Source organism: Chiloscyllium plagiosum, unplaced genomic scaffold, assembly GCF_037043375.1.
Source record: "Chiloscyllium plagiosum isolate Xiang-an unplaced genomic scaffold, Cpla_swu_hap1 HiC_scaffold_36, whole genome shotgun sequence".
Classification (NCBI taxonomy): domain Eukaryota; kingdom Metazoa; phylum Chordata; class Chondrichthyes; order Orectolobiformes; family Hemiscylliidae; genus Chiloscyllium; species Chiloscyllium plagiosum.
The window spans coordinates 70,648,355-70,662,382 of NW_028270174.1; the positions used below are offsets into that span (position 1 = coordinate 70,648,355).

At 44.3% G+C, this 14,028-nt stretch overlaps 1 long non-coding RNA gene across 1 annotated transcript in view; it reads left to right on the plus strand.

Moving 5' to 3' along the window:
- The window catches only part of LOC148139981 (uncharacterized), a 65,650-nt gene that overhangs the window by 37,486 nt on the left and 14,136 nt on the right, over window positions 1–14,028 (plus strand). The window contains exon 3 of the long non-coding RNA XR_015753282.1: window positions 4,960–5,071. This is a non-coding gene — a long non-coding RNA (uncharacterized LOC148139981). The remainder of the gene's footprint in view (window positions 1–4,959; window positions 5,072–14,028) is intronic.

Consider the following 14,028-nt stretch of genomic DNA (forward strand, 5'->3'; position numbering starts at 1 on the left):
TATGCCTTCTGAACAAGGCTATCAGCTTGAGTACCAGCTTTGAGGGATCAATGGACGTGGACCCCAAGATTCTTCAGTTCCTCCACACTGTCAAGAATCCTTCATTCCTCCCTGTAAAGGTTTTCTGCGGAATCGTTCAATCTTAAACCTTCCCTATCTTGGTAACCTGTTCCAATCCTCCAACACTCGTAAACTGGGACTTCTTCAAGTCCCGACATTCCTCCTTACCTCTATAACCTCCTTTATTAGTATCTTGCCTCAAAATTACTGAACCCTCTATTTGCCACAGCAATACTCCTGATGTCTGCATAACTGTCCAGAATGGCTGTGCACAGCTTCAGGTTCCCGGGCTGGGCGATGTGAGTTCAGATGTGAATCTGTTTGCCCATTCTGTCTTTGTGCCTGATACTGACCTGGTGCTGCTCTGGTAGAAATCACTCTCCGTGCATCTGGTAACCTCGAGATCTATGTTCCTGTCCAGAGCTTTGGAAAGTTCTTTATTTTGTCATTATTGTCAAGCGAGATGGTTTCGCGAGATGCAGGAATTGGGGATTGCCATTTTGAGAGAATGAAACGTTTATCATTGGGAATTGGGAAGCCTTTAAAAATGAAAACGGCAGTCCAGAGACAGTGTACAGTATTCCTGTTAGGGTGAAAGGAAAAGCTGATAGGTGTACGGAATACTGGATATGGAGAGAAATTGAGGTTTCAGTGAAGAAAAGGGAGTAAACATATCTCAGGAGAGAGTGTGAATCCTGAGAAGAGTATGAAGGCAGTAGGAGTGTACTAAAGCGGGAGATCAGGAGGGTGAAAAGGGGGCACGAGATAAAAACATAAAGGTCAAAATGGTAACGAGGGAGAGAATAGGGCCCCTTGAAGATCAGCAAGGCAGCCTGCACGTGGAGCTGCAGGAGATGGGGGAGATACTAACAAGTGTTTTACATCCGTGTTTACTGTGAGGAGGACATGGAAGATGTAGAATGTAGGGACATAGATGGTGTCAACTTGCAAAATGTCCATATTACAAAGGAAGAGGTGCTGGATGTCTTGTGGATAAATCCCCAGGACCTTATCAGGTCATAGAATCATAGAGATGTACAGCCTGGAAAAAGACCATTCGGTCCAACCCGTTTATGCCAACCAGATATCCCTACCGAACCTAGTCCCACCTGCTAGCACCCGGCCCATATCCCTCCAAACCCTTCCTATTCATATATCCATCCAAATGCCTCTTAAATGTTGCAAATGTACCAGCCTCCACCATGTCCTCTGGCAGCTCATTCCATGCCCATATCACCCTCTGTGTGAAAAAGTTGCCGCTTCGGTCTCTTTTATATCTTTCCCTTCTCACCCTGAACCCATACCCTCTAGTTCTGGACTCCCCGACCCTTGGGAAAACACTTTGTCTATTTATCCTGTTCATGCCCCTCATAATTTTGTAAACCTCTATAAGGTCACCGCTCAGCCTCTGACACTCCAGGGGAAACCAGCCCCAGTCTTTTCAGTCTCTCCCTATAACTCAAATCCTCCAACCCTGGCAACATCCTTGTAAATCTTTTTCTGAACTCTTTCTCAACATCTTGCTGATAGGAACGAGATCAGAATTGCATGCAATATTCCAACAGTGGCCTAACCAATGTCCAGTACAGCCGCAACATGACCTCCCAACTCCTGTACTCAGAACTCTGACCAATAAAGGAATGCATATCAAATGCCTTCCTCGCTATCCTATCTACCTGCGACTCTACTTTTCGAAGAGCTATGAACCTGCAGTCTGAGGTTTCTTGATTCAGGAACACTCCCTAGGACCTTGCCAGGACCTGACCAGGTGTACCCTAGAACTCTGTGGGAAGCTAGGGAAGTGATTGCTGGGTCCTGTGCTGAAATATTTTTATCATCGATAGTCCCAGGTGAGCTACCAGAAGACTGGAGGTTGGCTAATGTGGTGCCACTATGTAAGCAAGATGGTAAGGAAAAGCCAGGGAATGACAGACCGGTTCGCCTGACGTCAGTGGTGGGCACATTGAAGGAGGGAATCATGAGGGACAAGGATTGTATGTATTTGGAAAGGCAGTGTCGAATTAGGGATAGTCAGCATTGCTTTGTGCGTGGGAAATCATGTCTCAAGAAATTGATTGAGGTTTTTGGAAAAGTAACAAAAAGGATTGATGAAAGCATAGCAGTCAATGTGAGCGGTATGGACTTCAGTAAGGTGTTCGAAAAGTTTCCACATGGGAGGTTGGTGAGCAAGGTTAAATGTCATCGAATACAGGGAAAACCAGCCATTTGGATACAGAACTGGCTCAAAGGTAGAAGAAGAGGGTGGTGGTGCAGGGTTTTTTTTCAGACTGGAGGTCTGTGACACCAGGATCAGTGGTGGATCCACTATTTTTGTTATTTATATAAATGTTTTGGATGTGAACATACAAGGTGTAATTAGTAAGTTTATAGATGACACCAAAATTGGAGGTGTTGTGGATAGCAAAGAATGTTACCTCAGATTACAACGGGATCTGGATCAGATGGGCCAATGGGCTGAACTGTGGCAGATGAAGTTTAATTTAGATAAATGTGAGGTGCTGCATTTTGGGAAAGCAAATCTCAGCAGGACTTACTCACTTAATGGTATGTTCCTAGAGAGTGTTGCCGAACAAAGAAACTTTGGAGTGCAGATTCATAGCTCCTTGAAAGTAGAGTCGCAGGTAGATAGGATAGTGAAGAAGGTGTTTGGTATGTTTGCGTTTACTGTTCAGAGCATTGACTAGAGGAGTTGGGAGGTCATGTTCTGGCTGCACAGGATATTGGATAAGTCACTTTTGGAATATTGCGTGCAATACTTGTCTCCTTCCTATCGGAAGGATTTTTTGTAAATTTAATGGTTTCAGAAAAGATTTGCAAGAATGTTGCCAGGATTGGAAGATTTGTGCTATAGGGAGAGGTTAAATGGGCTGGGGTATTTGAGGCTGATGGGTGACCATACAGAGATTTATAAACTCATGAGAAGCATGGATAGGTTTAACAGAAAAGGTCTTTTCCCTGAGGTAGTGGAGCCCAGAACCGGACAGCCTAGCTTCAGGGTGAGAGGGGAAAGATATAAAAGGAACCTAAGGGACAACGTTTTCAGGCAGAGGGTGATGTGTGTATGGAATGAACTGCTAGAGGAAGTGGTGGAGACTGGTACAATAACTGCATTTAAAAGGCATCTGGATGGGTGTACGAACAGGAAGGGTTGAGAGGGATTAGGGCCAAGTGTTGGCAAATAAGACGAGATTATCTTAGGATACATGGGTGGCATGAACGAGTTGGACACTGAAGGCTCTGATTCTGTGCTGTACACATCCATGACTGTGAATGTTTTCCACTGTCCATTTCCAGTCATACACTTCACTATTTCCCCTGTTTACCTTGGTCAGTTTTCCTCTCAAATACATGTAAATGGCTTTGGTTGTGATTGTCGGGTGTGCTTTATGGTCACTTTAAAAATCCATCAGCCCTTTGAATTCCACTATACTACAATTTCCCAGAGGATATCTCAGTGTGACATTACTCCTTCACTCAGCTTCATCACCCAATGGTCGATCTGAGATAATCATATCCCTGGCCATTTGCACAATGTGTTATTCAAAGAAACACTGACAAAAACATTCGGAGAGGAGTTCGGAGAATATCATTTTTGACAAACATTGAAGTCTCCCAAAATTATCACATTGCCTTTGCATTACACAGGAATTCATTGGAATGTGTAACAGTGTTGAGCAATGAAATATTGTTAGGCAGCCTCAAAACTGTTCTTGTGTTTTTGACACATGTTACCCAGAATCTGCATTCAGGCTGATTCAGCTGCATCATCTGATGTCAAATGCTTTCTCTGTAATGCCTTTGTTACCCATTACTGTCAGGGTTACCCATCCTGCACTCCCTGAGACCCCGCAAGGAGGTGGACCATAGAATATTCATGTTCCACCTTTTGTTTCTCCTGTAACCCACACCTTTCTGGTGACCGAATATTATTTAATCTGTGTCACATGTCTATTACCTTATGACAGGTACTTTGTCCATTCCAAAGAAAGAACATTGTAATTGAATTTTTCCCACAATTTCCTGTCACAGCCTAATTCACGGATGTACAGTTATAGTTAAACTCTGTCTCTTCCTGTACCTTTCTGCTTGTCTTCAGTCACATTCCCATGCTGTTCCGATGCTTCACCATTTCTCTTTGGATTTGGAAAGCTCCTTTCACCTGAACCTTGTATCTGCATCCTCTCTGTCAGTTTAAAGTCCTGTCCATAAACCTACCGACATGATTGGCCAGGACACTGCTCCCAGCACGGTTGTTTTAATTCCATCGTGGGATGTTGCTGTCTCTTTCTGGCCAGCATTTCATGCCCACCCCACGAGCTGCCCTTGAGCTGAGTTGCTTGCCAGGTCACTTCAGGGGACAGTTGAGATTAAACCTCCTTGCTCTGCGTCTGGAGTCACATGTAGGCCAGACCTGCTGTCGATAACCGATTTCCTTCCTTAAAGGATATTAAGCAGTTAGATTGGTGTAGTTGACATCGGCATTAAATTCTGGATGAACAGTCGGGTGAGAATAACCTGAGGTTATCACCTGTCCCACTCGTAGTTCACCCGTCACTGAGTACTGATCCCCGTGCACCATGAATCGAAACCCTTTCACCATGACCATTGTTTGATCCTGACACCTTCCTGCACTCTGGTGATATCGCTTATTATCGCTCCATGTGATATCCCTCACTGTGTGGGTCTAATTGCTGCCTCTGTCAGCTCCTCTCACTCTTGCAGCTGGTCTGAGATCCTGATCCAAAATAATCCTCTGATCAGCAATAGCACAGACCAGGGACAGAGACTGGGATTTTCGTGACCTCTGCTGGACTCTACATGAGTTATCTTCACTGCATCAGTCTAATGTTCCATTTTGTCTATTTCTCTCTCATGCAGGTAATCAGGATGTTGCTAACTCCTCTCTCATCCATCACCTCGTTGAAGATGCTTGGTCAGCCAGAGAGAGATGGACAGGGAGGTCTGGAGCTTTCACTAAATCCTGCAGTCGGTAAGATCACTCACAGTAAACAGCACAGGGAGGAGTTTGTGGCCTTCTGTATTCAGACCCGGAAGACAGGACAAAGATACAGAGCTGGGCAAGGAACAGCAACATTCTAGGCTTCATTCCCACCATCTTGTCAGGGTCCTGCATTCACCTTTGCTGTACTGGTCCTCACCAAGACAGCACAGAAGCCCCAAGCATCAATCCTGGCCCATGTTGTAGTAGTGATCTCTGTAATATCCTCCAGTCCCGATAATCCTTCCTCTGTTTGGAAGCTCTTCTAGTCCACACAATGCTCTCTGTTTCTGTCAGGTTCTCCAATCCCTAACACCCTAATCCCTAAACTTCTCCAGTGGATACTAAATTCCTTCATCTCTGTAAACCTCACAGTCCTGTCTGTCCATGTAAGCCCCTCCTAACAACACCACTCTCTATGTCAATGTATTTGCCTTTAACCTCTCCATCCGTCCCTATCTGGGTAAACTTCTCCAGCTCCTACAACCCTTCCCTTTTCTGCGAAAAATTTCGTAACTTCCTTATCGTTCTCCAAACCTTCAATCTTAATCTATATAAACTTCACCCTGTCTCCACCAACCCGCCTGACCACAGGAACCTCTTCCAATTTGTGCAACCCTCCCCATCTGTGTTACTGTCTCCAACCCAGTAACCTGGCATTCTCCATTGCCTTCCTATCGATGGAGCCTTCCTGAACCTGGAAGCCTTCTTATATCTGTGAACGTGTTCAGTTGCTCTAACCTTCCATATCTCTCTTAGTACACACAATACTCTTCTCTCTGAAACACCACCTGTCTGTGCCTCACAGTCTACCTGCCTCTCCCTATATCCATTCCTATCCCTATCTCCAGAAGCTAATCCAGCTCCATCTATCCGTATAAATTCCTCCAAGCCCCAAACCCCTTTGTCCCACTGACATTCTTGACCAGATGTAACTCTGTTTAACTCTAACATCCTCCAGCCCCTGTAAGCCTCCCTATCTCTGTAACCTGTACCATCTGTTCAACCTCACACTACTGAGGAATGACTCCCTGCATTCAACATAAGGCAGATGGAATGACAGTGAGCAGATATGATGGAACTGTCATTCTGGAGATGTAAAAACAGAATGATAATCGCTGGGAAGGAAATATTGAAGGTTTCTTGGGATCGAGGCAGGCTAGGCTAAAAGCCAACAAGGTGTGAAGAAAGGATGAGGTTAATGCTTTAATGAAATTGCGACGTGGAACTGAAATCCAAAGTTTGGAGGCTATTGGATGGAGCTGGGAATAAACAAGCAGCAACAATCATTGGCCGGAATTCTTTTATAGGGACCAACCAGTGGTGGGAATGCAAACGTGGTTACAGTCAGAACACTGAATATACTTACAGCAAGGGTAGTACAGTAACTGTGTGTGACAGTTGTCTCCATCCCCACTAGATAACTAATAAGTGTCAGTGCTGTATTAGATAGCATCCTGGATTGTGTACTAGATGGTTTACGATAACATCATTGAACAGGCAGAGAATAGTGGGATATGGACCATGTCGGGGCAGATGGCATGTGTTGAGAATATCATCATGGTCGGCACAGCCATGGTGGGCCGAAGGGCCTATTGCTGTGCTGCACTTTCTAATTTCCTACTTCCCAGCATCTACTTGATCAAAGCACTTCCGAATCTTGAATCTTACATTCCATTTTTCTGTCATGTTTTCTAAACATCAGTTGGGTTGAAACTCAGTCTAATCCACCTCTTATTGGAAAATTCATCCATTTCCAGGATCAGCCAAGCGACCATTCTCTGACCTGCCTCCAATAGAAGAATATCATTCCTTCGGGCACTCACACTGTTCATAGTATTCTGGGTGTGGTCTGACTTGTATCTTGCATAGTTTTAGCAAGACCTTCCTATTTTTAGACTCCATTCCCTTTTTTAATAAGTGGCAACATTTGATTTGCCTTCTCTATGACCTGCTGACTCTGTAAGTTACCTTTTTCAGATTGATAAACAAGAACTCGCACAACCCTTTCTGCTGTCAGTCTGAAACCAAATAGTGTTAGCCTGACAGTAAGTGAGGAGCGTGCTGAAATGAGTGAGAAAGGACCTATCAATAAAAAATAACTGGACCCTTAGAAACACATTTTATAAAGGAGAATGTGTTTTTGAGCTTGTTGGATTTTATTTGTTGGTGTGAATATGAATGGCAGAATAGATAAGGGTGTGGTGGGTGGTGGTATGGGGGAAATGTACTATTTGAATTTTCAGAAGCCTTTATGCAAGTTTCAGTCAGGGCTTAAGAATAACTAGGAAGAGAATAGGGCCCTTTCAATATCAATAAGGTCGCCTATATGTTGAACCAGAAGAGATGAGTGAGATCTTAAACAAAAAAAAACTTGTCTGAATTTACTGTGTAGAAAGACATGGAAGATCGGGAGCTTGGAGAAATAAATAGTGATGTCTTGGAAAGAATCCTCAACAGAGAAGAGAAAGTGCTGGAATCTTAAAACAAATAAAGGTAGATCAATCCTCAGTAGCTCATTAGGTTTATCCTCGAATATTATGGGAAGTTAGTGAAGAGATTGCAGTGTCTCTAACAGAGATATTTATATTATCAACAGACACAGTGAGTTTTCGGAAGACTGGAGGGTGGCTAATGCTGTTCCATCACTTAAGGGCTGCAGGGAAAAGCCAGGAGTGAGCCCAGTCATGGGGAAGTTGTTGGTGGAGATTCTGAGAGAAAGGAGCTACGCATATTTGGAAAGGCAAGGGCTGATTAGAGATAGTCAGCATGGATTTGTGAGTGGGAAACCGTATTTCACAAACTGGATTGACTCTTCGAGGAGGTGGCCAAGAGATAGATGAAGGCAGAGAGTCAACATTGTCCACATGGACTTCAACAAAGCATTTGACAAGGTTCCAACGTGTAGAACATCTAGTCAAGAGGAAGAAGGAAGTTTACATAAGGTTGAGGACGCAAGGATCATTAGACCTCTATAGGGTTATATGGGGGCAGCACAATGCCTGAGTGGTTCGCACGGCTGCCTTATAGCACCCGGGACCCGATTTCAATTCCAGCCCCGAGCGACTGTCCGTGTGGAGTTTGTACATTCTCCCCGTGTCTGCGTGGGGTTCCCCCAGGTGCTCCAGTTTCCACCCACAGCCCAAATCAGCCATACTAAATTACCCACAGTGTTCAGGGATGTGTAGTATTGACACGTTAGTTAAGGTACATGGAGAGAAATAGGGTGTGGGAATGGTTTTGGGTGGGATGTTCATCAGAGGGTCAGTATAGAGTTGTTGGGCCAAATGGCCTGTTTCCACACTCTGGGGACTCTGAAGGTAGCCAGGAAGGAACTGAAGAATGGGCTTAGGACTGCCCGAAGGGGGCATGAAAAAGCTTTGTTGGGAAGGATTAAGGAAAACCATAAGGCATTCTCCACTTATGTGAGGAACAAGAGGATGGCCAGAGTGGGGGTAGGGCCGGTCAGGGATAGTGGAGGGAACTTGGGCCTGGAGCTACAGGAGGTAGTGGAGGTCCTTAATGCATACTGTGCTTCAGGATTCACTACTGAGAGGGACCTTGTCATTTGTGAGGACAGCATGAAAAGGACTGATATATGTGAACAGGTTGATGTTAAGAAGGAGGATGTGCTGTATATTTTCTAAACATAAGGATAGGTAAGTCTGTTGGATCAGACGGGATGTACCCAAAGTTACTGCAGAAATCAAGAGACGGGATTGCTGTGCCTTTGGCGATGACCTTTGCAGCCTTACTGTCCACCGGAGTCGTACCAGATGATTGGAGGGTGTCAAATGTTACTCCCTTGTTCAAGAAATGGAATGGGGATAATCCTGGTTATTACAAACCTCTTGTTCTTATGTCTGTGGTGTGCAGATTATTGGAGAGGACTATGAGAGACAGGATTTATGACTCCTTGGAAAACCATAGTTTGATTAGAGATAGTCAGCATGGCTTTGGTAGGGCCAGATCGTGCCTCACAAATCTTATTGAATCCTTTGAGAATGTGATAAAACACATTTATGGCTCATTCACAAAGTACAGAGGCATGGGATACAGGAAAATTGTCTGGATACAGAATTCCTGGCTCATAGAAGACAGAGAGGGATGATAGATGGGAAGCATTCAGCCTGGAGCTCGGTGACCAGTGGTATTCTGCAGGGACCCGTTCCAGGACCTCTGCTTTTTGATTTTATAAAAAAAAATGACTTGGATGTGGGTGTGGAAGAGTGGGTTAGTAATTTTGCCAATGACATGGAGGTTGGTGGAGTGGTGGATAGTGTGGAGGTCTGTTGTTGGTTGCAGCAGGATATTGACAGGATGCAGAGCTGGACTGAGAAGTGGTAGATGGAGTTCAATCTGGAAAATTGTGAAGTGATTCATTGTGGAAGGTCAAACTTGAATGGGTTAAATGCAGAATATTTGGTTGTGTTGTGGAACAGAGGGATCTTGGGTTCCACGTCTATCGATCCCTCAAAGTTGCCACCCAAGCTTACAGGGTTGTTAAGAAGGAATATGTTGTGTTGGCTTTCATTAGCTGGGCGATTGAGTTTTAAAGCTGTAAGGTTATGCTTCAGATCGATAGAGCCCTGGTTAGACCCCACTTGGAATATTGTGTTCAGTTCTGGTCCCCTCGTTACAGGAAGGCAGTGGAAGCTTTTAGGGAGGGTAAATTGGAGATTTACCAGGATGATGCCTGTGCTGAGGGAGGTAAGGCTTTTCTCATTGGAGTGAAGAAGGGTGAGGGGCGACTTGGTAGAGGTGAACAACATGATGTGAGGCAGAGAGAGAGTGGATAGTGAGACACTTCTTTATACCATAGCATTAATGGCTATTATGAGCAGGCATAATTTTAAGGTGATTGGTGGATGGTTAAGGAGAGATAGGCTCTTTACAAAAAAGCTGTTAGGTGGGTGGAATGCCCTGCCAGCAGTGGTAGGAGAGTCAGATACATTCGGGACATTTAATACACTCTTGGATAGACACATGGATGGCAGTAAAATGAAGGTTTTGTAGGTTAGTTTGATCTTACCGCAGGATAAAAGTTGGCATGGCATCATGGCTTAGGGGTCTTGTGCTGTACTGTTCTGTGTTCTACGTTCCATATGGTAAACTGAGTAATAAGCTCAGGTCCATGTAAAAGGATATGGCATTCAGGAGGAGCTAGTCAACTAGATATAAAATTGGCTTGATGGTAGGAGGCAGAAGGCGGTGGCAGACATGTTGTTTTTCTGACTGGAGATATGGGACCAGCGGTGCAGTGGCTGCAGAGTTGTTGTAATTTGGATAAATGGTTTGGATGGGAGTATTGGTTTCCTGGTAAGTTTTTTTGGGTGGTACTGAAATTGGTGGTAAAGTGGACAGTGAAGGAGGTTATCTGATTCAAAAGGATGAACAGTACTGCTGGGATAGTGGGTGAAGAATAGCAGATGGAGTTTAATTAGATAAATGTGAAGTGTTCCATTTTGGTGAAACAAACCAGGGTGGGACTTGTACAGTTAATGTTCGGACCCTGCGTAGTGTTGTCAGTCAGAGACCCAGGGATGCAGGTACACAGTTCTTTGAAAGTGGTGTCACAGGTAGACAGACTGGTGAAGCAGGCGTTTGGGGTGGTTACCTTTACTGGGCAGAGCATTGAGAGTAGGAGTTGGGATGTCATGTTGTGGCTGTACAAGACATCGGTGAGGCAACTATAAAAGCATTGTTGATCAGTCTAAAGAACTCCTCTCGTTCACTTACCTCCTTGAGGGAAGGACATCTGACATTTTAACCTGGTCTGGCTGACATGTGAATCCAGTCCACAGCAATATGACTGCCTCTTAACTGCCCTCTGGACAATTAGCTGTGGGGCAAAGAATTCTGGTCTAATCAATGACACCCTCATCCCATGAATAAATAAATAAAAATGTATATGCTCCTCACTACCTCTGCAAACCTCTCCAGCTGCAGCAATCCATACTGGCTTTGTAACACCGTTCAGGCCATGACCACTCTCTATACCACTCTCACCACCTTCAGCAACTTCATTTCTCCCTGTTCCTGTGGTGTAATTAGCTCCTGACAATGATCCCCCTTCCCACTGCTCTCCTCATGTTCGCAGCCCCTTTGCAATACCTTTAACACTTACTGGTTAAACTCTCTCTGATTTCAGGATTTTAAGTACTTTGTAGTGATCTTGTAAGCCTCATAATCTAATATTGACCTGAGTGAGGGACTGGTGGGAATTTCTTGCTGAGGATTTTCTCTTTCAATAGGATGTCCTTTGTTGAGTGTTTTTTACACTGTTCCTTCAAATGTTTTCCACTGTTCATGTACAGACACATGTTTCAGTCTGTTTAGCCTGTTTACCTTGGTCAGTTCTCCTCTCAAACTCATGTAATTGGCTGTTTTTGTTTCCAGTTGTATCTTGTCCTATTTGTGATTCACTTTAAAACTTTATATTTCTTTAAACTGCACTTTCTCACAATTTCCCAGAGGATCTCCCCAGGTAACATTACTCATTCACTACGTTTCATGACACAACAGTCGCTCTGAGATAGTTACGTCCCTAGCCAGTTGCACAATGTATTATTCAAAGAAACACTGAAAAAAATTCTACAATCTCCTCTTCGAATATCACTCTTGTCAGTGTGATTGTCAAGATTATATGAATATTGAAGTTGCACTGAATTATCACAATGCTCTTATTAAAAATTCCAATGAGTTCCTGTTTAATGCAGTGATAAGTTTCCAACATTTCCAACGCCCCTCCTCCAAGTCCCTCCTCCCTACCTTTTATCTTCTCCTGCTGAACACTCTCTGCTCATTCCTGAAGAAGGGCCTGTGCCCGAAACGTCGAATCTCCTGTTCCCTGGATGCTGCCTGACTTGCTGTGCTGTTCCAGCAATAAAGTTTCAACTTTGATCTCCAGCATCTGCAGACCTCACTTTCTCCTAATGCAGTGATAAGCAATGCAATGCTGTTCGGTGGCTAAAACTGTTCTGCTGCTTGTGTCCTTGGCAATTAGCAGCCAGAATTACATTCAGACTGACTCTACTTCATGATCTGAGACCAAATGCTTTCTCTGTAATACATTTGTTATCCATTATTGTTCGTGTTGCCCATTTTGACTGGTTTTCCACAAGCTTGTTAACCATTGAATATTTATGTTACAACTTTTATTCGCCCTATAACCACGTGTCCCTGGTGTCTAAATCTCTGTGTTACAGATCAGTCTACCTTATCGCAGACAATTTGTCCATTCAATAAAAAACATCACTTACTCTTTCTCACAATTTCCTGTCACAAATCGATTCACTGATGTACAGATTTAGTTAAACTCTGTCCCTTCCTGTTCCTTTCTGCTTGTCTTCAGCCACATCCCCATGCTGTTCCAATGCGTCACCTTTTCTCTTTGGATTTGGAAAGCTCCTTTCACCTGAACCCTGTCCCTGCATAATCTCTGTCAGTTTAAAGCCCTGTCCATAAACATACTGACATGATTGGCCAGGACAGTGCTCCCTGCATGGTTCCAGTGGGACCATCCAAATGGATTTTTTTTTAAAATCTGGTATGCGATGTGGGTGTCTCTGGCTGACCAGCCTTTCTTGCCCAGTCCTAGCTGCACTAAAGCTGATTAACTTGCTTGTCCATTTCAGAGGGTAATTAAGAGGCAAACACTTTGCTGTGGGTACGTCGTGCAGACTACGTGAGGATGGGCAGATGTCCATCTCGAAAGGAGAAGTGTTTGAATTTATTGTACATCAGTAATGGTATGTATTGATTGTCAATTACTATTTTTAAAATAATTTATTTCAAATTCCACCATTTCAGCTGGTGATGTTCAAACCTGCCTCCCCTGAACATTAGCTGAGGTTTTGGATACATGCTCTAGCAATAACCCCATTAGGCCATCACTTCGCTTGCTCACAAGCTAGTCATCCCTGAACACTGATACCAGTGCATCATGGAGCTAAACCTGTTTTCCTTCATGATTGTTTAATCCTGATACCTTCTGCACTCTAGTGATATCAATCAGTATCTCTCCATGTGGTATCCCTCACTGTGGGGGTCCAATTTCTGCCTCTGTCAGTGTCTCTCACTCTTACAGCTACTCCAGATCCTGAGCCAACAGAATTCTCCAGTCCAGACAGACACAACAGCACAGGCCAGGAATGGAGACTGGAATTTTCCAGATCTCTGTGGGACTCAGTGCCATTCTCCACGTGTAATCCTCACTACATCAATCTAATTTCCCATCCTGCCTATTTCTCTGTCTCCTACAGGTAATCAGGAAAAATAGACTTCCCAACTGCTGGGTATCTCGTCCATCATCCCATTGAGATGGTTGGTCAGCCAGAGAGACAAAGTGCAGGGAGATCTGGAGCCTTCAATAAATCCTGCAGTGAGGCAAGATCACTCACAGTGCAGAGAGCAATGAGAGGGCTCCAAACATCGGCTAACAAGACATGACTTAGATACAGTTCTGGAGGGGGAGCACAGTACAGACACACCCCAGGACAATCACCACCCCTACTGTAAATTTTGTTGTACTGAGACAGCATCGGAGTGTCACAGTTATCCATCCAGGCTGTGATGTCTTAGTGAACATCAGTATAACAGAGGGGAAAGCAGGCTTCCCATGAGTGCGTGGGAATCCTGCCTGGGATCTTTCTGTTCTGTGTTCCCCCTCCAACCCTGTACATATACCATGTCTCGTGGACCAGTGTCTTCAATAATTTTTAACTCCTATAACAGTTCCTGTCCCTGTAACATTCTCCCTTCCCGATAGTCCCTCCACATATTTGAAATATACTGCATTCCAGACTACCATCTCTATCTCTGTAACTTGCTTCAATGCCTACAACATGCCTTATCTCAGTAGTCTCCTCCTCCAATAACTGGAGAAAGAGCCATGCAGAACAGAAACGGTTCCTTCGATCCAACTAGTCCATGCTGACCACGGTTCC